Genomic DNA, 24953 nt, shown 5'->3' on the forward strand with positions numbered 1-24953 from the left:
GACTTAACAAAAAACAAACCAAAATGAAATAGAGAGTGAAAAAAAAATGAAAAAATGTGAACAGAATCCATGAACATCTTCAACCTGCTTAATATATATGTAATTGAGGGAATCTACCCCCAAAAACCAAGAGCACACTTTACACACTGTATATTAGTCAATTTGACAATAAATTATATTTAAAATAAGTGTGTGTGTGTATGTGTGTGTGTGTGTGTGTAATTGAATTCTACAAAGTATGAGAGTGAACACAAAAATTCTGAAGAAATAACAGCTGAAAATTTTCCAGATGTGACAAAAACTATAAATCCACAGGTAAAAGAATTTTAAAAACTCTGAACTCAAGAAACATTAACAAAACTATACTAAGGCATATGGTAATCTAATTTCTTACAACCAGTAATAAAAAGAAAATCTTAAAATTAGCCAAGAAAAATGACACATCACATATAGAGGAACATATATAACAATTACCTATGACTTCTTTTTGAAAACAATGCAAGCCAAAAGACAATGGATCAACATCTTTAAATTACTGAACAAAAAAAGATAGTTTAAAAATTCTATACCTAGCAAAATAAACATTTTTCAGAAATACAAAAGCAGAAGGAAATCTCACCAGCTTACAAATAGAAATATCCTACAAGACACATTTTAAAAGTCCTTCAGGCAGAAGGTAATGCTACCAAATGGAAATCTGAATCTACACAAAGGAATCAAGTGTACTGAAAATGGTAAATATGTGAGTAAATATAAAATACTTTCTTATTTTTAGAATATATTTAAAATATTATTGACTATTCAAGGCAAAAATAATTATTTTTAGGTTTATGACATATGCAGAAGTAATGTGTATGATAATAGCACAAAGACTAAGAGGGAGAAAGTAAGTATATTATTGTAAGATTCTTATACCGTATGTGAAGTGTGATACTATTACTTGAAATAAGACTGTGATAAGTTATATGGAGTTGTCATAAATTCTAAAGCAATTGGTAAAATGTCATTAAAACAAAAAATCAAGAGTAATAAGCCAATAAAGAATTTTAAATAAAAATCATCAAAATTTCTCAAAATTAAATCAGGAAAAGGGAACAATGAAAAGATGGTTCAAATAGAAAACAAAGAGCAGATGTATGCATTTAAACTCAACCACATAAAAAATTACATTAGTGTAAGTGGTCTAAGCATCCAAAATAAACATGAGGAACTGTCATACTGGATAGAAAGCAAGACTCAACTGCATGCAGTCTACAAGAAATTCACTTAAAAATGAAGACAATATACTTTAAAAGCGAAAATATGGGAAAATATATTACCCATAGTACCACTGATAAAAAGAAAGCTGCAGTAGCTATCAGACAAAGTAGATTTCAGAGCAAAAAATATTACTAGAGATAAAGGGATTCTTGTAAAATGATTAGGGGTCAGTTCATTAGGAGGATATAATGACCCTAAACATTTACACACCTAATAGAGCTTCTAAATACAAGAAAGAAAAACTACGAAATTTCAAGAAGAATTATAATCAGAGTTTTCAAAATCTCTCTCTCAATTAATGATAGAACAAGTAGACGAAAAAAATCAGTAAGGATATAGAAGACCTGAACAACACTATCAACCAACTTTACCTAGTTTACACTTATAGAACTTGCCAGCTAACAGAACAGTTAGGAATTCAATAACAGAAAGATATCCAGAAAATTCTTAAATATTAGGAAATAAAATAATACTTCTAAATGGTCTACAGAGCAAGGTGAACAAATCAAAAGGGAAATTAGAAAGTATTTTGGACTGAATAAAAATGAAAACACCAAATATCAAAATTTATGGGATGCAGCTAAACCAGTACTTAGAAGTAAATTTATAGCACTAATACCAATATTGAAAAACATTCCAAATTATCTTAGCTTTCACCTTAAGGAACTAGAAAAAGAAAAGCAAATTAAACCCAAAGTACACAGTAAAATTGATTAAATTAAATTCTAAATAGTTCTATATCTATTAAAGAAATTGAATTTTCAGTTTAAAATATTCCCAGAAAGAAAACTCCAAGCACAGTTGGCTTCATTAGTGAAATCGTTTAAGCACTCAAAAAGAAATAACACCTATTGTTTTGTACACAAACTCTTCCAGAGAATTAAAGAAGGAATATTTCCCAACTCATTCCATGAAGCTACAGTACTTAGGTAATCAAGTTGGTGGCATAAAAAAATAGATAAATAGATTGATGGAAGAAAATAGACACTCCAGAAATAAACCTATATGTATATGATCAATTGATTTTCAACAACAGTGCCAAGGTAATTTAAAGGGAAAAGAATAATCTTTTCAGCCAATGGCACTGAAACATTTGAACAGCCATAAGCAAAAATATAAACCTCAAACCATACCTCACCCCGTTATAAAAATTAACTCAAAATGAATCACAGACCTCAAGAGCTTAAACTATAAAACTTCTAAAATAACACAAAGGGAAAAATCTTAGTGACCTTGGGTTTTGCAAAAATTTGTTAAGTGCAACACAAAAAGCATGAAATATAAAGTAAAATAATAAATTGGGCTTCATCTTCATCAAGATTTAAAACTTTAGCTCTTCAGGATACTTAAACAGCAAGCTACAGACTAGTAGAAAATATGTGCAAAACATACATCTGACAAATAATTTGTAATTTAGAATATATAGGAGCCCCTGGGTGGCTCAGTCGGTTGGGCATCTGACTTTGGCTCAAGTCATGATCTCTCAGTTGACAAGTTCGATCCCCGCGTCGGGCTCTGTGCTAGATGCTCAGAGCCGGGAGCCTGCTTTGGATTCTGTGTCTCCCTCTCTCTCTGCCCCTCCCCTGCTCATTCTCTGTCTCTCTCTGTCTCAAAAAATAAATATAAACATTAAAAAAATTAGAATATATAGAAACGATTAAACCTCAATAAAAAAGAAGACAACCCGAATTTTAAAAAAACAGCAAAAGATTTAAACGGTACTTCAACAAGATAGACAGATGGTAAATAAGCACATGAAAAGATGTTCAACATCATCAGTCACTAGGGAGCTACAAATGAAAATCACAATGAGATATCACTGTAAGCCATCTGAATGGCTAAAATTCAAGACTGAACATACAAAGAGTTCTAAGGATGTAGGGCAACTGTAACTCTCATACATTGCTATTAGAAATGTAAAATGGTACAACCACTTCTTTGAAAACAATTAGCAGTTCTTTTAAAGGTAAACATACTCTATGTAAACTCACTATTTTACTCCTAGGTATTTACCCAAGAGAAAGAAAGCTTATATCTACCCAAAGACAATGTCCAGAGTAGCTTCATTTGTAATAAGCAAAAACTAGAAAGAACCTGAATGGATAATCAAATTGTGGTATATCCATACAATGAAACACTACTCAGCAATTTAAAAAATAAGTTATTGACATGCACTTGAATGAATCTCAAAATAATTATGCTAAATGAAATAAACTAGACAAAAAAATAAATAATGCATAATTCCACTTACATAAAAATTTTTTAAAGCAAACTAATCTATAGTGACAGCAGATCCGTGATTGCCTTGATGTAAACTCAGGGAAAGATAGAGGGACAGGAATGAGGAACTCAGAAGAGACATTAAGAAACTGTTAGGAGTGATAGATATGCAAATTATCTTGGTAGGGGAAATGGCTTCACTGGTGTATACCTACATCAAAACATCAAATTGTGCACTTTAAATATATGTAGTTTATTGTATGCCAATTATACATTGATAAAGCTGTAAAAAAAATGCAGTAGGTAAGAGTCTCACTTTACCAGTAAGGAAGCTAAGGCTCCAAGAGGTTATTTGATTTGTATAAGATCACAGCTAGTACACAGCAGTACCCACGGGTGGCAGGGATTCCACACCATATATTTCAAAACTAATATGAAGTATCTAATATAAGTGTGATTCATGAAAGGCACTCAAAAGTTGTGTGGGGGTTTTAAAGTATTAGAGGCATATAAAAGGCATAAGATGTGAAAAAGTAATAGATGTTAACTTTTTCAAAGGATACTTAATTTTTTTCTCACTTAGAATTTTTATTCTGTACTTACTGACAGGATACTTAAATTTCTAAAGATTGTTTAACCTAAAATATCTTAATTGATAAAACATATGACAGAGCTTCTGTAATGCACTCAAAAGCATTTTATTAGAACCTATTATGCACTCCATAATATGCACTATTTGCTAGGCCCAAATGAGCCAGATCTTTAAGTCATACACAGGTAATGAAAGAGCACCCTTCAATAAAGCGATAGTAAGGAGTTCAGTGTGTCAGGAGGCTGCATACATAGTTGAGTGAAGACGGAGATGACCAGAAACTCTAGGTCTCTAAGAAGGGACAATGGCCATGTTCCTTCCACCAATTACAAGGTTCCTGCCATGAAGAAGAAATAATGGCCAAAGCATTTCCCAGGGAGGAACTGTTAGGTTTTGTTTGTACCAGTCACTTTTTTGCTCTTCTTTTTCATATATGTATATTTCATTTCCTTCCACAAATAGGTTACAAATTCCTGTGGACTAAATCTTCCTTTTCCATTTTAAACTCCATTGATGTCAAAAGAGTCCTGAATTCATATTCTTATCAAGTGAATGAATAAATGAATGAATGCATTTTAGTGTTAGTCTGAATGATAAAATAATGAGAATGACAAGGATCCTTTATGAAATCAACTTGACTTTATCCCATTCTCTTGAAAAAGCCTTTTCTTTCCTTAATTTTTATTTCAATAAGTCTTTTCTTACTCATGAATATGCTTTCCTACACTACCTCTTCTTCCCTTGAAAGAGATAAGCAGAGAGGGCCTATATTCTAAGTATATTTGCTGCAACTATTCCTTCTGTAGAGAAGGACAAAATATGGCAATATAATCAGAGAGTCATAGTCATCATTTTATCTGAGAAAGTTTTAAAAGTAACCAAATTCTACGCACCTGTTTTATTCCTCACAGAGGTCATGTACTGATCCCTATGTGAAAGCCAGTTGATAAGAATACCATAATCTCAAGCATTGTTACTTTTCTCACTCACAGTATCCAAGTTTTACTTTACCCTTCTGAAATCAACAACACCCTGCCTGGTGCATTTTAACTCCTAGTGTTAATGATTTTTGTGTTTATGTTATGCCTCTAACCCTCAAAGTAATTTTAAGTATATTCTTATTCCTTTAAAAACGCCTCTTCCTCCCAATTCTCCATGGAAAGAAACAAATACTCCTAATTTTTACTCATGAATGAGGACAGCAATTAGAGTCATTTTGACTCCTTTCTTTCCCCCATACTCTCCACCACATATAATCTAACTAGGCCTATTGATCCTATATTGGCAAAGTCTCTTCTTTCTGTTCCCCAAATACCACTTTTTATCTCCTGCCTAGGCTATTACAATAGCCCTCACAAGCTATTCTCTAGTTCAAGACTTTCTTCCCTCTAATCAACTCTACAAACTGCTGGCTCAACTACTTTTTCAAAAGCAAAGCTCTCGCCATACCACTGGACTATTTGGTTGTGATGGCCCCCTAAAATCCACCAAACACCTTAACCTAGCCTTACAGGTCACAATGATATGACCACACTAAATTTTCTAGTTTATACATAGCCTGTACCTCAGTCAGACTGGACTTCTCATTGTTCCCTAACCCATACTTCCTTGTTTCCATTTGTCTGTCCCAAACTCATCCTTGTGATATCCCCTCACTACCAGGATGCTCCTGTCTTCATCCCCTATTCCTTTAACAAAATATACTCAAACTTCAAAGACCATCAAAGAGTCTGCTTCCTATAGTCTTTCTTCTTCATGGGATATAGCTTTCTTTTGAACCCCCAGAGTGCTATTTTTTCTTTAGTTTATTAAGTCACTTAATATATTCTGCATAGGAAATTACACCTTTCCTCTGCAATAATCAATGTAACTTAATTAGCATTTATTAATCCCTCCTTTGAGCCATGTACTAGTTAGGCACTAGTTAGACACTGTGTTAGCACACAAAAAGGAATAAGGAAGGGGGGTTAATAATTATGTCTAGATTCTAAGGTTCTTGATGGCAGGAATTTTGTGTACTTGTATTTATTTCCAATGCAGCATTTAATTTTCTCCTTTGAATAAATCAGTACTCAGTATATATTTGTTGAGTTGAATTAATTTCTAACAGATACTAAGCACTCTCCTGGGAAGTAAATTTTTGCTACAAAAAAAAAAATAGGATTTTCCATAACTGGGAAAACAAATAATCACATCTTTAAATAGTTTTCAAAGGGCAAGTTGAAAGTTAAATTGACCACTGATTACACCGTCCAAGGTGAAGACCCTAATGGGTCAGATCATTCGTCACTAAGATATTAACTTCCAAGTAGGACAGGCTGCTTCGAATGATAAATTCCCATATGACCAGAGCTTCCAAAATTGTCGATTTGGTCCAGTAAAGATGATTATTGTTTCATATCACAGAAATCTGTTTCTTGTATCCTCCTGGGAGTTTACATAGGAGAATTTAAGCTGACATCAATATTTAAATATGTACCTATTCAATATATCTGGGAGATACATACTTCCTTTTGATCTAACCATATCTGCACACCTTTAAAATGTATGCTTTCAAGGCTACATATGTCATTGTTGAAAGCCTAGACACAATGACACTTTTCTGTACTATGGGATTGGACAAACCTTGAATTTACTCTCAACATACTTATATTACCTCCCTTCCTGGGGAATAGAATGGAAAGACACAGTAAGGCTATTTTAAAAGATGGAACCAGAGATAAAAGGATATGAAACTCATCAAAAGCACTATTCAAAAAGCAATATTAAAGCAAAAAACTTCTTGACACTGACGTTTATTTTTTTTTTTAAATTTTTTTTTTCAACGTTTATTTTTGGGACAGAGAGAGACAGAGCATGAATGGGGGAGGGGCAGAGAGAGAGGGAGACACAGAATCAGAAACAGGCTCCAGGCTCCGAGCCATCAGCCCAGAGCCCGACGCGGGGCTCGAACTCACGGACCGCGAGATCGTGACCTGGCTGAAGTCGGATGCTTAACCGACTGCCCACCCAGGCGCCCCGACACTGACGTTTATTACTAACAAGGAAAAATTCAAGGAGCAAAAATGAGGAAAACAGAAGGAACTCACTGCCCAATGACCAAACCAAGCCCCAGTGCCTGGCACCAGCCAAGATAAGAGCTCCGTGGGTGAGCCCAGCCCCTCCCACAGGTCCTCTCTGAACAAGAGTGACGCACCTCTTCTCCAGGAAAAAACTCAGCACAGCATACAGCAGTCACTCTGCCTATTACTGAGAGTCAATTTAGCAGCACAAGAACTAAATTAAGTGACAATCTCAGAAAAGGAAAGAGAAATGCACTCTCTTTGTGTAGGAAGAGCAGAAACCCAAAAATCTAGAACATGAAATCTATATTTCTAGAGAGAACTGTTAAAATAAAATGGTTGCAATATTCCAACAGTATGAGAAAAAGGCAGTTCAGCTTTTTCATGGCATTCAGGCTCAAAATAAGATGTAAGAATTCTCAGACTACAATGCAAACAGATTTGAGATACTCTATGACAGCTGAACCCATGAAAATTTTGTCAGATGAGTGCATAATCAAGAATATTCTAAATAAAGTGAACCCCTGCTGCTGTTCTAGAGTGAGAAGGCATGTGTCGTGAAGTCAAATAGACTGTGTTTGTATCCCAACTCTGCCTTTTTCTTCCTTTCTTCCTTCCTTCTTTCCTTTATATTTTGTTCAGGTGCTCATTCACTCAATAAATATCTATTGGGAGAATACTGTATCAAGCACTGTGATAGAAACTGGGCATACAGGATTGAACAAAATAATCATGGTCTCAGCCCTGACAAAACCTTTAGTCTAGTGAAGAGAATAGACATTAAATAAACATACAAATATATGATACTTACCAATCATTTTAAGTGCTATTAAAGCAAAAAAGAAAGCAGAATTTAGAGACAGAGAAAAAAAAAAAAACTGGGGACTTGGAAGAGGGAGGAATTATCTTTTAAGACTATTGAAAGGATTAAAAATAACAACATGAAAGTTCATTGCACAATGTCTAAAACATACGGGTGCTCAGCACAAGCAATAGCTGCTTTTTGTTAACTTCTCTCTGCCATAGACCCCTGATTCCCTCCCACTCCTCTCCTGCCACAGACACTGGGAAGTTTAGAGTGCTGGTCTGGCCGGTAGTGTAATGAGAGAGTGGCAGCCTGTTCCCTGTTAAACACTTCAAATTGCTGCACAGCTTGTTGTTCTATCAGTTTCCTGTATAATCATAACCTTAACCAATCCACAACTTTCTTTCAGGCATATCTGGGTTTCATTTCCTGCTTAGTATTCTTAAGATCATTCATAAATTTTACCCTGTTGGTTGCATGGGATATTTAACCCCTGGTCAAACTAATTCTCAAGAAACAACCAACATCAAAAACTGTGACAAATTCACTCTGTATGGAAGATTTGCCAGAAAAACACAACTAAGGACTGCCTTCAAGGTTGTAAGTATACGGCCAAACAGTCTATAGACTATAGAAAGTCTTCCTGAAAACTTAAAAATTATCCTTTTTTGACCATGACTAATCTTGTTCATAGAGAGCAAACATTCAACAAGCCCTCAAATTTGACAAATCCTAATTCAGGTTTAGCAAACTGTTAGGTCAATAAAGATGACCACTTCTTTCCCATTATCCTAACTTCATCACCTCATAACAGTAAAACTAATCCCAACAGTTCTTCAGTTTCTTTGATTACACAAAAAGAGCAAGTGTACCCTTAGTTCATATAAGAAACCCAATAGGAGGGCACCTGTGTGGTTCAGTCAGTTAAGCATCCAACTCTTGATTTCAGCTCAGGTCATGATCTCACCATTGTGAGATTCAGGCCCGTGTGGGGCTCCATGCAGGGTGTTGAAACTGCTTAAGATTCTCTCTTTCCCTCTCTCTCTGCCCCTCCCGCCCAAAAGATAAAATAAAATAAAGTTAAATTAAATTAAATTAAATTAAATTAAATTAGGGGCCCTGGGTGGCTCAGTTGGTTAAGCATCTGACTCTTGATTTTGACTCAGGTCATGATCTTATGGTTTGTGGGTTCAAGCCCTGCATTGGGCTCCACGCTGACAGTGCAGAACCTGCTTAGGATTATCTCTCTCCCTCTCTCTCTCTCTCTGCCCCTTCCCTGCTTGCTCTCTCTCACTCTGTAAAAATAAATAAATAAAAACTTTAAACAATAAAATAAAATAAAATACATTTTAAAAAAAGAAACCAAATAGGGACCCTTCAGTCCTTAAAAACGTGAGCCTGCCTACAATTTAATGGACACATGTTATTATCTTACAACTTTGCAAGCAGCATACAGGCTAACTGAAAACAAACTATCTCTAAATGAAGGAAAGAAATGGCTCAAGGGGAGAAAGAGGATAGGAAGGAAGGGAGGGAAAAAGGGAGGAAAAGCAGAAGGAGAAAGGAAAGGAAGATTCGTTACACTAAAAGTCATTTTACAGAAATGTTATTCCAAAGAACTTCCCAACCTCTAAAACTAAAAACATCATATAACATATTTGAAACCTAATTCACAAGATTCTTTGTTCTAGATGATACAAGGATGCTTCTTGGTGATAGTTACAAGACATTTCTAAAGATCTCCCATATAAAATATTAGAGCAATACCTAAATGAGTATTTTCATATATATCTATGTTAATCTTTCCCCAAATAAAGCAAAATTATTCTCATTGGTTTTTCTACCAGGGGCTACCCATTTCCTAAAAGTCCTACAGTTGTTCTTAAAATGCACTAAATTGAAATCAATAAAATTGAACAAATTAGGGGGAAAAAACTATAGAGCTCTTTTTAAGTTACTACTGTCATCCAAATAATTATTTCCACATCTTAAATAACAATCCTCAAATCCATTTTGTGATTTTACAAAAGTCTCCTATTTCAATAGTCTTGTTTCACTAACTTCTCTCCCTTTTGTCTCCTCTGTTCAATTACTGCAGTGAAATTGGAAGGACAGATATTTCTTCTATTTATTCAATCATATCTTCTCAAAAAGTTCCAGGCATTCAAAGTTTTCTTACACACAGCTCTCTTGTTTACACCCATATTTTTCATGTCTTACTTTCTCAGTCTTCCCCCAGACATTACCTTTCAATTCCTATCTGTTCCATGACTGCAAGTCCAGGGAAAAACCCTCTGTAACTAGTCACAAAATCAACAGTGCCTTCTACAAATGGCCACTACCAGAAAGCCCAGAATGTTTCCATCCCTTAAACCTGTCAACTATTCATTATGTGTATACTCACTGCTATATGAGATATCAAATTATGTGTGACCAATCTCACCTTAAAAACAACCCATTCTAGTTAGTGATGCTATATGTATATAGTCATGGAAGAAAAATAATATTCACAGAAGGAATAATATCTGTATATAATATCCATATATAATATAAATATCTGTTTTTCTTCTGCACTTTGTTCAGTGAAACTCAGAACACTGGTGGCAATAATTAAAATCAAGCCACTGGCTTCTTCCCAGCCTGCCATAGCTTTAAAGGAAAAAAAAAAGAATTTAAATTCCACCTAATAATGTAGGCAGCTATAGGGGTGCAGAATTAGATTTCATTAATGCTATTGCTTAATTATCTATTATGCCTGGGTCAAAAAGGGAAAAATCATAATTAGCCATCAAACATATCTTTCTTTGTTGTGCTTATGTGTTCCAAAGGTATAAAAGAGCCCAAAGGTGAAACAAAAATAGAAAATCTGATTTTATTAATGAATTCATTCACTTAAGTTTATATGAAACTGTGTAAGCTGAAAAGAAAAAGAGCTATCTCCAATACAGTTTGTATCCAAAGGAAACTCCACCCACATAAACTCTCTAGTAACATATCAAGTTTTAAGCCCTTAGGTTAGAGACTATCTTTTCTTCTTTTGTAAGCACTGTGCCAAGCCCTTAGTGCTAAACAAATAATAATAATAAGCATTACATCATGTGGACAAACTTACTTGACTGATTAAACATTAAGGATCAATCTCTTTTGCCAGTCACCTATGGAAGATGATGCTTTGGAAATTAATCTTTTTACACTATGATTGCCTTGCATCTTTGAAAAACTCTAGTAAGCTATATGTAGGTGATACACATATATATGTATCAGGGAGAGAAAGAGAGAAAGAGAGAGGTGGGGGAAGGAGGGAGAAAGGGAAATAGAGAGGAAGGGAGGAAGGAAGAGAGAAATTTATCTTTACTAGAACATTTAACTCACATTTTGATGTTTACAGTGGTCAAAAACTTGGTGAAATGACAAGCATTTGTATCCATACTCCAAAATAACATGAAATATGTACTTCAGATGAAACTACATGCTGCAAGTGAGGTGTAGAGATAAGCATACAACAAAACATACTAGATTTTGTTGATTATTCAATCTTTATAAACTAAATAGCTACTAAACTGTTGCTATCTAAATGCTTGAGTAAATCAATGACTTTACTGTTAACTGAAGTATAGACATTATAGGGCAGATTCAGTTGGTTAAGTGTTCAACTCAGTTTTGGCTCAGGTCAAGATCTCACAGTCGTGAGATCGAGCTCTGCATTGGGCTCCAAGCTGGGCATAGAATCTGCTTAAGATTTTCTAAAGATTCTCTTTCTCCTGCTCTCTCTGCCCCTCCCCTCACATTCATGCTCACACTCTCTCTCTCTCTCAAAAAAAAATTGTTTTAATATGAAGTATAGACATTATAATACATATATTATATATGATCTACATTATATACGTTATAATTATAAGTCATTTAATGATAAAATAATGGTTCGCTGTGCATAATTACTGCATTTATTGACACTCCCTCACCTCCTTATATTTGAGACCACCACTCAGTTCAGGTTACGGCTTTATTTCCCCTTCTCTACATACATTTAATTCCTTTAAATATTAATGAAAGTTATGTAAGAATGCTGAAAGATGATTAAACCTATCTTCTTGGTTAATAGCAAGTTCAGGGAACAGCTTCTTAGGGAAATATTCAAATTTATTAGCTGCTCTTAGCAAACTGCCCTCAAGACCCACATTGTTTCCAATCTCAAGTTAAGAAGAATTTTTCTCCAACGGGCACTGAATCACTTTAATGTTGACTCTTGTGCTGTTCTACTCCACCTTCAAATGTAGCCAGTAAATTCAGCTTTACTACAGTACTATAAAAATGTGAAAGAACCATAATAGCATCTAAAAAAGAGCTGTTGGCGCTATATTAGTTTAGAGAAAACCGTAAACTGAATACTAATGCAAAATTTAATGATAGTTGCCTAGTTGCCAAAAGAGTTACAATAATTATTTTGCCATAATGTGTAGTTATCTTGAAGTCATCTGAGAATATTACTGCATGATATTCTAAATAAGTCCCCAAAGTGTCATTGTTCCATTGTTGTTGTTGTTGTTGTTGTTTCAGTCTAAATTCAGCATCAACATACTACCTTCACTGTAATAATGCTGTCCTCTGATTAGAGGACTGCCTTATGAATGAAGAAACATCATAAAGAGATCACTCTACATCCTTAGTAAGTCAGCTTCTTTGATTGATATCCAACATGGATCTACCTCGCATCAAATTCCACTTAACAGTGAATATCATGATTGTAAGGTTCCGGTAAAACATTTAAACTGAATCAATACAGTTTTACTTCCCTTTTCTTTTATAACCATGACCAAATTTTTAGAGTTGAAAAGTAAACCAAGATCAAATTTAGATATGTTGTTTGAAATTAGCAAAGATGAAACACTTCACTGCCAGACAAGAGCACTGATTTTAAGAGTAGATTTTTGCCTTCCCTGAAATGCCTAGCTCATGCAGTGTATTTTTATGCCTGCAGATATTGGCATGTTTCACATTTGAGATTATGACACACCAACTTATTTTGAAATTTTTTAAATCTTCCACTGTGCATGTTTCAAGTGCTTCATGACTATCACTGATAATTGAGCAATTAACTTGGAATTACCAAATGTGCTGTGATGGCACAATATGTAGTAAGCAACATGAAAGAATAAAGAACAGAGGAACTTAGCACAGGGGAAAAAAAGTAATAAAGGGTAAAATAGGCCATCATCCTAACAATAATACTGAGTAAGTTTTAATGGGCCCAGGTCTCAGCAGTTTAATGGTGCCAGTAAAATGGCTTAATGAAACAAGTCCAGAGTATTACAAACTTTTTAGAGCGGCTTGTTCTGGTTCTGCTAAAAGGAAGCTTCTTTCTAACTGGTCTTGTGTAATATTCAGGGATTGGTCCAAAAAGTAAGTGTGGGAGTTTCATTAAATAACAAGTACAAAACAATTAGGTTAAAAATCCTGACAGGCAAATATTTCTTACTTCTTAAGAAATACAAGCTTGCAAAAAATAGATGTAAGGTCTTTTCTTTGTGTGACAGAGACAAAGCAAAAACTCTAGGGCTAACAATGACCTCAAGTCATCAAGCTATTGTGAACATATTTGCAAACCAAAAATTAAGATACATGGCTTGACATCAAGAGGGAAAGATGAAACCCAGCTATATTAGAAAAAAACAGAATGCCTCTTCACTGTTCATCCCACCAAGGTCTCTAATACTGGGCTTTTCTGGCTAAAACCAGAGCGTGACTGTGAAGAGTAGCTTTTTAGTGCTTAAATATAGCCAGTGAAGCAAATTCCATAAACCTAAATCCTACCTTATTTAGGTGGCAGGCCATTTTAAAGGTTTGCAAGAAAAACCCACAATTTAGAAAGTCAGAGAGGGAAAAGATATTCAAACTACAACAAATAAAGGACACTATTAAAAACACTTTTTCTCAAAATTCCATCAATATTGCTCCAAAACACCACTAGTAGATTAAAATAGGCCAGGCTGTCCTTTCAGGTAAAAATAAATTAGAAACAGAAAGTGAAGAGAGCAGAAAGAAAAAGTATCGAAGGGCACTAGTATATAAAACTTAAAAGCTTAAAATGTAATGGATATACACATTCAGATTAGCAAACTGCTTTCAATTAAAGTAGATTTCTGGCCACGGTTCACAAATGTACAGTAGCTGTGTGTATTAATGTAGATACTTCAAATGTCAGTATATCTCTAATTAACATGAGCACACAACTGTAAAACTGAGAAGGCACAATTGTAAATTCCTTACGTTCCCAGCATTAATGCGTTCAGGGGGCAGCTCCCGTTGTCATGGAAAATGGCATTCAAGCCCTATTTGTGGATTTTCACAGCTCATCTTTTTTATTTACCTGCTTTATGTCAAGATTAGCCTGGAATAATATTTTTTAAAGATAATGCACTTAGACCTGCTTGTCCTGAAAATCACAGGCATTCTCACTTGAGGGAGCTTTGGTCTGGGCTATGCTCAGTTTGAAACAGATTTCTTTCCATTTTAAAATACCACAAAGACATGAATTCATGATTTTTTGTTTGTTTCCTGAAAATCAACACAATTCCAAAACTTTCAGCTAAAGCACGGTATGTGGCAGTTTTGAAATAGGGGGATAGGAAAATGTCAAGGAGGAGAAAATGATCCAGGGACATGACGAAATGAATTGGTAAAAAGTGTTCTACAATCTCCTCCCTGACTTACTCTCCCTCAACTTTTTGAAAATATTTGTATGACCACCAAATGGAGATTGAGATAGTGATCAAAAACAACAAAAGAAAGAGAACTAAAATTCTCTCTGTGACAGGACAGCTTGGTTTTGTGGAAAGGGCACTGAATTAATTACACCATGAGGCCCTATACTTGAGTCCTGCTACTCTGCAAAAATAAGGATAATTCCTACTTACCTAACAGTTTTTACAAAACTCGGCCACTTTAATGTCTGTAAAAGCAAGTGTTATACCAAAATAAGATATTGTTATTATTATTGCTTCAAGCATAGGGCTAAGCAATAATCACTTCTTATGCCAGACAATAAAATACTTTTGTATCTTTTCAGGGAAAAGTTTGCTATTCGAGACCATGAACAAAGACAGAATTTTATAAATGTAAATTCACTATCAAATAACTTAGAAGGCCTGAGTAACCTGAAAAAGCAGGGTATTTAATGGCCTATCTCTGTTGTTGTTGTTGTTGTTGTTTTAAACCAATCATTTATTGTCCTGGTAAAACTGAATGGTCAGAATTACACAATTAATTTAAATTAGAGATAAAGAATTAAATGTGAGATATGCACATGCAAAACAAAGTGTTCTTATACAATGCCTACGTTTGAAAAAGACAAGGGTAGTTTTATTTTTTAAAGAGGAAAAAAATAGTGTAAGAGGCTTTCAGCTTCTGAGAAGATAACCATTTTCCTTCACAGTGTTTTCCTCTTCTGATGTAGGTGGTTGATGTGAGTAGGTAAGATTCCAGTGGTTCTCACACACCCTTGGTGTGGCCCATTCATTATGGATGTGCAAAACAATATCCCACCTTCCTTATCTCACAGACTGGCTTCTACATGCCTTACTAAGAAACCTTCCCATGGCCATGGGTATAACTTTCTTCCTTAGATCATGTAGCAAATAAGCAGTTCCAGTATGGAAATTAAAGTTCCTAAAAGAAGCCATTGTCACATATCCCATTTGCGTGTTCTTAAACCAAACTAGATAAATATTTCTATTGTTTTAGCTGCCTCATCATTCAGTGTAAGTGGTGGACAATTTCTGCAGTAATTGAAAGGAATGGGAACTTAAGCATTCTGGATGCCATGTTAATTTTATCTGACTTATCTCAGCAGTATCCTGCTACATTCCTTTAATAAGAAAGTTCCAGTTTAGGAGATGGCCTTAACAAAGCTTAAGACCATTGAACAAAGGAACAACAAAGTCCATGCCCTAAACTAACATATGGAAGTTCTCAGGGTTGAAAAACAATTACTTTGGGCCTGTATGATTAGCATGGCTTCTGCCTAAGAGATCAGATAAAAACTGGCTGAAAGATTTTTTTTAAGTTGAACTCCAGAAATAACCATATGAAAACTATAGCCACAGTATCCCTTCTATTTTTAGTCTCTCTCTTTGTTAGATCACTAGAAAAATCTCAGCTAATTGGATCACCTCCATTCAAAGCTAGCCTAAGTACATCTGGTAGAGGGGGGACACAGAAGAGGAGTAAAGAAATAAGAAAGGAGAGACTTTGGGTAATGAGAAATGTAAATATTTTAATTTTAATATTTTAATGAATGCCATCTTGGTTGAAATGCCAGTATTTATCTCCTATTTGTCATTTTTAAAATGTAGTCATCCTAAAAACTTACTGAAAGAAATGATTTAGGGGAACATGGGTGGTTCAGCTGGTTGACCACTGGACTTCAGCTCAGGTCAGGATCTTAAGGTTCATGAGTTCAAGCCCCATATCAGGTTCACTACACTTAATGCAGAGCCAGCTTCAGATCCTCTGTCCCCCTCTCTCTCTGTCCCTCCCCTATTCTCTCTCTCTCTCTCAAAAACGAATAAACATTTAAAAAAAAGAAAATGACTGAATGATACAAAAGAAGAGAGAAAGGAGTTAAAAGAAAGGACAAAGCAATTAAGATTTGAACAACTCAAAATTGTTTCCTTTCACTCAGATTTCTAATAGGATAAACTCAACTCCTCAGAATTATCCTTTTTCATGAGAGCACTTCAAAGGTACTTTACATTTCTTTCTCCATCTTTTTCGCCTCCTAATCCTCACTATGATACCTTGCACAAATTAAAAGCTTATATTTAATCCAAATGAGCCATGCCGTTTAATATTTTGTGTTTTACATAAGAATTGTCTTCAAATAATAAAATGTGAATTGATAGTTCCACAAAAATAATCTATTCATTCAGAAAGCATTAAAAATATATAAAAATGTATTAAACTATATTCAACATTCACATCTATTTTTTAAAGCTGATTCATAATGCTTGTCCCAATCAGTGCTACTACTAAAAGAAAGATAAAGTTGGTTTTAAATAAATTTTCCCTATGCTCTGCTTAAATACTGAATTACTTAAACTCCAATTTATAATTTTTTTTTAAATACTTTTCCTAGAAGCATATTCTTTAAAACCCCTTTGTAGGAGTACACTAAAAGAGAACAAGTTTCCTATGTCTTTATTGTTATCAAATGTATAAGAGCTCCTTACCAACAATAAACACATATAAATATATTTTAAACTCAAGTTACTTAAGTATGGTCTTATATACACACAGACTTTTTTAATACCTGCCTCATACTCTAAACTACTTCTATACTAATAAATATATATAAATTTAAAGTACTTTAATTGATTCATTCAAGTTCATTCCATTTTTTTTCTTGAAATTTATCTTCTTTCCTGAGAAAAAAATATCTTTGTATTCCCAAATACCACTTAAAATTTACTCGTGTTTTAGGGATGGTGAAGAAGGCAGGAACGCCCCCATTATACATTTACTAAATAAGCCTTTGGTTCCTTAGTACATAATCTCCTCATGTACTGACAGCTCTTTGAATTCTGTATCATCTCACATCTTTTCCATGTGCATAGGCTCATAATACTTTTCAAGTCCATACAACCAGAAGACTGAGGGAAGTCATCAGGGTAAATTATTCATATGTATATAGACTAGCTCCTTTAAGGTAATTCATTCCTATAATTGAGCCCCATCTTCAAAAAGTACGATATTTATTCTTTCAGCTTACTATAACGGGCCCAACCATTGTGTTATTTTACTGGAAATCACAAACTGAGGCTTTTTTCACCAGCTGGTATTTTTTCCAGAGTCCTCTTAAGAAAACTTTTACAAAAAATTAATAACACTTAAAGTAACAGAGAAAATAATAAAAATTCACACACAAAAGAAATTAAGATCTTGTTTACAAACTGTTAACTTTTTCATTATACAATGAGAAAAGTAATAAATAAACCAATACTTACAAATACGGACAAAAAATCAGCCCCAGCACCCAGAAATCACTGGTAAATTGCCTTTGAATTCATGAAAGTGACCTGAAAGTTTAGACAGAAAATGAAATTTAATAATATAGTAAACTGCATTAAATGTTTTATTAAAGGAGTATATACATTCTATCTAAAATTTATACTATTTTTAACTCAGGCAGTTGTCCCCATCTATTCTAACAACTTTTTCAAGATGATAATATCAAAATAAATAATTATTTCATTGTTCTATCTCTAGGAATACAACATCTCTATCCATTACGGCTTAAAAAAAAAAAGGCAGTAGTAAAGTAGGTGTTTAAAGTATCAGTAAATAAAAACAAAAGGGAGAAAAACAATTTTTAAGGGAATAGAAGCTTACAAGTAGTTACATTTGAAAAACATGTTTAATTTATGTCTACAAGTTAAAATTAATGCACTTCACAGAAAATATCTTGGATGTGTCCAACAGGAATATCTTATAGGTAGAATAAAAATGAAAAGATGCATTTCTTGTTCTGCCTAAGGTATGGAACCCATTTAGACATTTAGGCTATATGCAATACATTCTGCATAAGGCAAAATTCAATCCAAAATTCTTTTGCTTGCACACACTTTAGTTCTGGCTGAAGAAGTAACAGATGCAACTCAAACACACAGAGCTAGCCTTGTAAAAAGTTTTAACTAGCACAATGAGTCACTTTATGCCTCTAAATATCTATGGTTTCCTCTCTCCAGAACCCCCATGCATTAGAAGGTAGTTTGGTAGTTTATTTTTATTGTTTGGTCTAAATACAGCACATTTTTAGTTCCATGAAAACAAAGAAACTTTGTTGCAAGGGCCATATTCTTTCCAAAATGCGAGGATGGCTATGAGTAGTGTTCAACTTAAAATAATAATGGAACTTGAGTTCCTAATTTAGGTCAGAAACTTTCCTAGACTTAGAGATTGGTTTGATTCAATACACACTTTTTAAACATAGCTAGTAAACATATAGGTTAGTTAACTAACCAGTTACTTAGCTAACTAGATTTAAATAGATTCATTCTGGAAAAAAAAAATGAATCTCGATCAACATCTTTTGTAGGAAACACTACTTTCAACGTTATATTTATAGCACAAATGGTTAAAATGAATTAGGCATCTGAATATGAGATATGAAATAAATATCTAACTCAGCCCTGACTCCAGCTCCTATATGTTTTTGCCTAAATGACCCAGATAAATTATTCTATTTTCCAGTCAGGATTGATAAATAATAAAAGTCCTGGGCATTTGGACAGGTTTAAGTATTGATGGCTAATACACTATTAGGTTTCTTCTCTAGACCTCCTTCTCTGTGTAAAGAATGGTTCCTCAGGCCTTCTTCACTCCAGTTTCACAGGTTTCCAACAATTCTATGATGCCTATTTCCATGGGTGTAAGAAGTACAGGAGAGTCTGGCCAGGGAAGGTAGCTCTGAATTTACTTTTGGTGTAACACCCATTTCTTCCTCACAGCTTTCTAATGTTTTCAGATCCAGGAGAGCAATTTTATCTGGTACACTATATAACACCATGTGGACACATTCTGTGTACAATTCAAAGCCAGCAAAGAATACTTGTTCTGATATAAGCTATTCTTACATTTTATCCTGCCCTGAGTCGTAGATTATAATTTGAAGTTATCCACAAAATAAATCTATAGCAAAATGCTGTATACCCAAAAGCATAAAATCTGGAAGAATCCAATACTTGTATATTATAAAAATAATCACACCTTGTCTTTCTGGCAACCATTCCTTTAAAAGTATGAGTTAGAATTACACAAGATACACAATATAACCCATCTCTTTCATTTGCATTTAAATAATGGGGCATAAAATAAAATGCAGCCAAAAAAATATTGCAGCTAACAAGTATCTCATTTTCTCAATCATTGGACTCTTTGGGAGTTAAGATCTCTAACTCTGGAAATATTTAAAATTGGAACAAATCAGATTCCAGACATTTAGGGCAAATAATATTCTAATATACATCAATGTGAAGTCAATAAATCTCAATTGTCATATCAATGCAATCTTACTACATATGTTAAAAGCAACTCTGACTCACATTATCAACTGATTTACACTATTGGTGGATTTTGGGAGCAAACAATTTAAAAAGCATGAGCTTCTAAAGTCACATAGTTAATTGTTATAAAAAAGAGGACTTAAATGCATACTTCTTACTGCAATTTAGGAATAAACAGGTAACATTTTATGAAGGGCAAAGAGTTAAGAATTAACTCACAAAAAACAATTTAAAGTAAGCTACTTCTTTAAGAACTAGAAAAGTTTAGGTCATTTCCAAAATAAAAGTGGCTACTTTGGTCTTGAGGGCAGCATAAAACTAAAAAGTTAGAGAAGGAAATGTCAGAGCAAATCACCATCTTTTCTGGAAAATCACAATCTGTTTAGGAAAATGAATCCTCAGAACACCAATCACCACGGATTGTCCCATTCCTCCGTCTGTTCATTCATTCACTCAGCAAATAATGACCATGGGTGAGAGATTGTACCAAACAGTATGAACACAAAAATTTTTTAAAATAAGTAAAATCATTATGTTGTAAACCTAAAACTAATATGTTATATGTAAATTATAGCTCAATTAATAAATACAGCATTTTTTTTTATTATATTTGGAAAGAGAGTGAGTGGGAGAGGGGAGCAGAACGAGAGACAGAAAGAATCTTAAGAAGGCCCCATGCCCTGCATGGAGTACAATGCAGGGCTCCATCCCATGACCCTGGGATCATAACCTGAGCCAAAACCAACAGTCAGATGATCAACTGACTGAGCCACCCAGGCGCCCCAATAACTTTTTTTTTTAAAGGTGATGGCCTTTCTCCTCAAGGATCCTTCGAAGAATCAATAATCCAACCTGGGCCACAGACTATTATATCTGGCCATGATGGTGACATTGTTCATATTCTCTGGTTGTCAAATCTTTTGGACATCCTTAATTTATTAAATAAAAAGTGAATTGTTACAAGCACTTCAATACAAAAAACAAAAGAATATAAAAAGTAACTGTATAAATGAAGAAATACAAATGTTCAATAACACAAAAATATCTATAATCTGCCTAATAATCAAAGAAATATAAATAAAATGTTTTCACCTAAAATATTGGCAAAATAATTTATAAACTGGTCAAAAACTAGTATTGGTGACTGTGTGGGGAAAAAAATACTTTCATATACCATTGATTAGATTATAAACTGGATACAACTTTTCTGAATAGTAATTTGAGAGTAAGTGTTAAATTTTTTAATGTTGATATCCTTTGAATTTGCAACACTACTTCTAAAAATTATCCTAAAGAATTAATCACAAAAATGTTAAAAGAAATATATATGTAATATTTATGTTCATTACAGAATTTTTATAACAACCCCAAATTGGAAATAACCCACTAACTGGATAAGCAAATTATGATATGTACATATAACACTACTCTATACTCATTAAAAATTATGATATAAATGTATATTTATTGACATAAAAATGATGGCAAAATGTATTGTTGAATTTAAAAATACACATATAATAACCAATCAATTTATAGAAAAGTAAATATGGGTACACGCACACACACATATGCACACAAGTGTCAGAAAGTAAAGCACAATTTAACAAAAATATTAGCATTGAGTGTATAAGCTTATTTTAACTTCCATGTAAGCTGGAGTTATTTAGATTTTTTTAATGCTTAACATGTCTAATTTGTCCCCAAACAATAAAGCTATTTCTAAAATTCAGTATATTACTTATCCATTCAAAAGCAGTCACCCAAATCCAGACTAACTTGCTTTTAATTTGGCAACCGAAGCCAAATACTAATTAGGTTACAAAAAGAAAAACCACTGAATTACAAGGCAACTTCAAACAATTTTCTTGACATCAAGTGAAGAAACCATAAACATTTTCACAAAAGCATGTCCCACTCTACCAAAAATAGGTAAGAGATCAAAAGTAAACAGCAAATAAAAACACTGCCACCTCCCTGTATAATTATACTTTAAAAGTTTAAAAGCTTTCAAACTAGATTTTTTTTAATCTTGCTTAAAGCTGTCTCTAAGCCACACCTATTTCTTTTTTTATCCCCATCCATTATTATTATTATTATTATTATTATTATTATTATTATTTGATTTAGCAAGAAGGTTCAAGTATCAAATGAGTGGTTGGATTAAATGACCTTCTGACCCTGAGAGTCAATGATTCTAAGGTATTTTTTAAGTACTGAAGTACTTCCAAAAACACTTGTAACAAAATTTTGTTCACCTTTACATTAAATTATAGTATCACATGTTTCAAACTCAGGTCAAGGATTAAAATTTGTTTAATTTATTGAATCATTGACTTCTGAGTTAAAACAACTCCCTTTAAAGCATTTATTTTTTCAACTGACTTGAAAAGATATCAGTGTCTTGTCTTTTATACATCAAAATAAGAATTAGGGAGGCATTAAAAAATATCCTGTATGCAAATTCAATCAAATACATTTTTGTAGAGATTTCATTTTGCATTACAACTGAAACTTTCCCCCAACCTGCATCAATTTTTAAAAAATAAAACCTTATTTACTATTGTCATCACTTCTGTTCTTTATAGATGGCATCGGTAGGCAAAAACGGTGTGTCTTGAACTCCATAATTCTTAGCTTTCCTTCTTAATAATTATACTAAATTATGTAGAATTTGAATTAACTATAAAAGTGAAATGTGAAATTCATTTTTCAAAGGAAATGATACCAAGTTAATGCCCAATTTTTTTTTTGCTAATGCCCAACTTTTTTTAGCACACATGCTAACAAGAACATCGCAGTAGTGAATGGAAAATGAGGGTTTAGTTACTGACATTTCCATCTTCTAAGGCAAAAGTAAGAGTGTTTCTGAAATGTCAAGAAAGACAATTTCAGATGCTACCTAGTTCAACACTCTGCTTTCCTGAAACAAGAACCTACTTCCTCAAAGAAATAGGAATTTTCCCTTAAAGATCTCCAAAGGTGAAACTGCTGGATGGCTCAGTGTGTTAAGCGTCTGGCTCTTGATCTCAGCTCAGGACATGATCTTGTGGTTCATGGGATCAAGCCCTGAGTGGCGCTCTGTGCTGACAGTGCAGGGCCTGCTTGGGATTTTTTCTCTCCTCCCTCTTTGCCCCTCCACCCACTTGCACTTTCCCTCTCTCTTTTTTTTTTCTTTTTTTTTTTTAATGAAATTTATTGTCAATATGGTTTCCATACAACACCCAGTCCTCATCCCAACAGGTGCCCTCCTCAATACCCATCACCTACCCTACCCTCCCTCCCATCGCCATCAACCCTCAGATTGTTCTCAGTTTTTAAGAGTCTCTTATGGTTTGGCTCCCTCCCTCTCTAACTTTTTTTTTCCTTCCCCTCCCCCATGGCCTTCTGTTAAGTTTCTCAGGATCCACATAAGAGTGAAAACATATGGTATCTGTCTTTCTCTGTATGACTTATTTCACTTAGCATAACAGAAGAATTCTCCTCAAAACAAACTCCAGGAAGTAGCGATAGCTAATGAATTGATCAAAAACAATTTAAGCAATATAACAGAACAAGAATTTAGAATAATAGTCATAAAATTAATCACTGGGCTCCCTCTCTCTTTCAAAATAAATAAATAAACATTTTTTAAAATCTCCAAAGATAGTTATTATTAAAGCCTACTTCTAATAGCCTATTCATGTACTCTATGCTGCTCAACCTACATCTTCAATATGATTTCAGTACTGAGGGCTACTCAGAAGGAACATTGAGAAGCATCCAGAGAAAAATGTCTAAGATCTCTTACAGGAGTAATGCTACATTAGAATGGTTGCATGTTTTTTTTTAATGTTTTTATTTATTTTTGAGAAAGAGAGCATGAGCAGGGGAGGGGCAGAGAGAGAGGGAGACACAGAATCTGAAGCAGGCTTCAGGCTCTGAGCTGTCAGCACAGCGACCGAGGCGGGGCTCTAATTCACAGACTGTGAGATCATGACCCAAGCCGAAGTCGGATGCTTAACCAACTGAGCCACCCAGGCGCCTCAGAATGGTTGCATGTTCTAAATATTATTAGTTGAAATAAACTTTAGAGACCATCTAGTCCAATGATTCTCAAACACTTTGGTCTCAGGACTCCTTTACATTTCTTTTTTTTTTTTTTAACATTTATTCATTTTTGAGAGGCAAGAGAGACAGAGCATGAGCGGGGAAGGCACAGAGAAAGGGAGACACAGAATCCGAAACAGGCTCCAGGCTCCGAGCTGTCAGCACGAAGCCCAATGCGGGGCTCAAACCCACGAACTGCAAGATCCTGACCTGAGCCGAAGACGGTTGCTCAACCGAGCCACCCAGGCGCCCCAGGACTCCTTTACATTTCTAAAAATTATTGAAAATCCCAAAGGGCTATGGTTACTTTTATCAATATTAATTAGAAACTAAAGTTGAGAAAAAAGATTATTCATTTAAAATAAATAATAATCATTCAATGATGAGCCTATTGCATAGTAACACAAAAGCATACGTTTTAAAATATATTTGCCACAATAAAAAAATTAGAAGAAAGGCATTGTTTTGCATTTTTGCACATCTCTTTAATAAAAGACAGCTAGATTCTCATAGGTGCCACTGCATTCAATCTATTGTGAGATGTTGATTTGGTAGAAGCATGCGAAAATATCCAACTTCACACAGATATTAAGTTGGAAAGAGGCAGAGTGTTTCAATAGCCTTTCCAGACAACTGGAGCTATTCTTTGATATCAAAATTTGACAAGTAATAGTTTCTCAAAGGTTAATTGCAATATGAAATTTGAAGCCTGAATATCAATGAACTTTTTGTATTCTCTTACTTTTAAAACCCACTGATCTTTAAATGCATCTTTTACCTTTGCATGATTTTGTAGCATCATGCATTGGTTCATTTGGGAAAATATCAGTACACTGAGTTGTGTAGATTTTCAAAACATTGACATA

The 24953-nt window shown here is 34.1% G+C and overlaps 1 protein-coding gene across 3 annotated transcripts in view; it reads right to left on the reverse strand.

Moving 5' to 3' along the window:
- SOX6 (SRY-box transcription factor 6) overlaps positions 1-24953 on the reverse strand; it is a 614016-nt gene that overhangs the window by 480801 nt on the left and 108262 nt on the right. For all 3 annotated transcript variants that reach the window (XM_047877037.1, XM_047877035.1, XM_047877036.1), the window contains exon 2: positions 17941-18012. The gene's annotated coding sequence lies outside the window, so the exon portion shown is untranslated. The remainder of the gene's footprint in view (positions 1-17940; positions 18013-24953) is intronic.

Source organism: Prionailurus viverrinus, chromosome D1 (assembly GCF_022837055.1).
Source record: "Prionailurus viverrinus isolate Anna chromosome D1, UM_Priviv_1.0, whole genome shotgun sequence".
In the NCBI taxonomy this organism is placed as follows: Eukaryota; Metazoa; Chordata; class Mammalia; order Carnivora; family Felidae; genus Prionailurus; species Prionailurus viverrinus.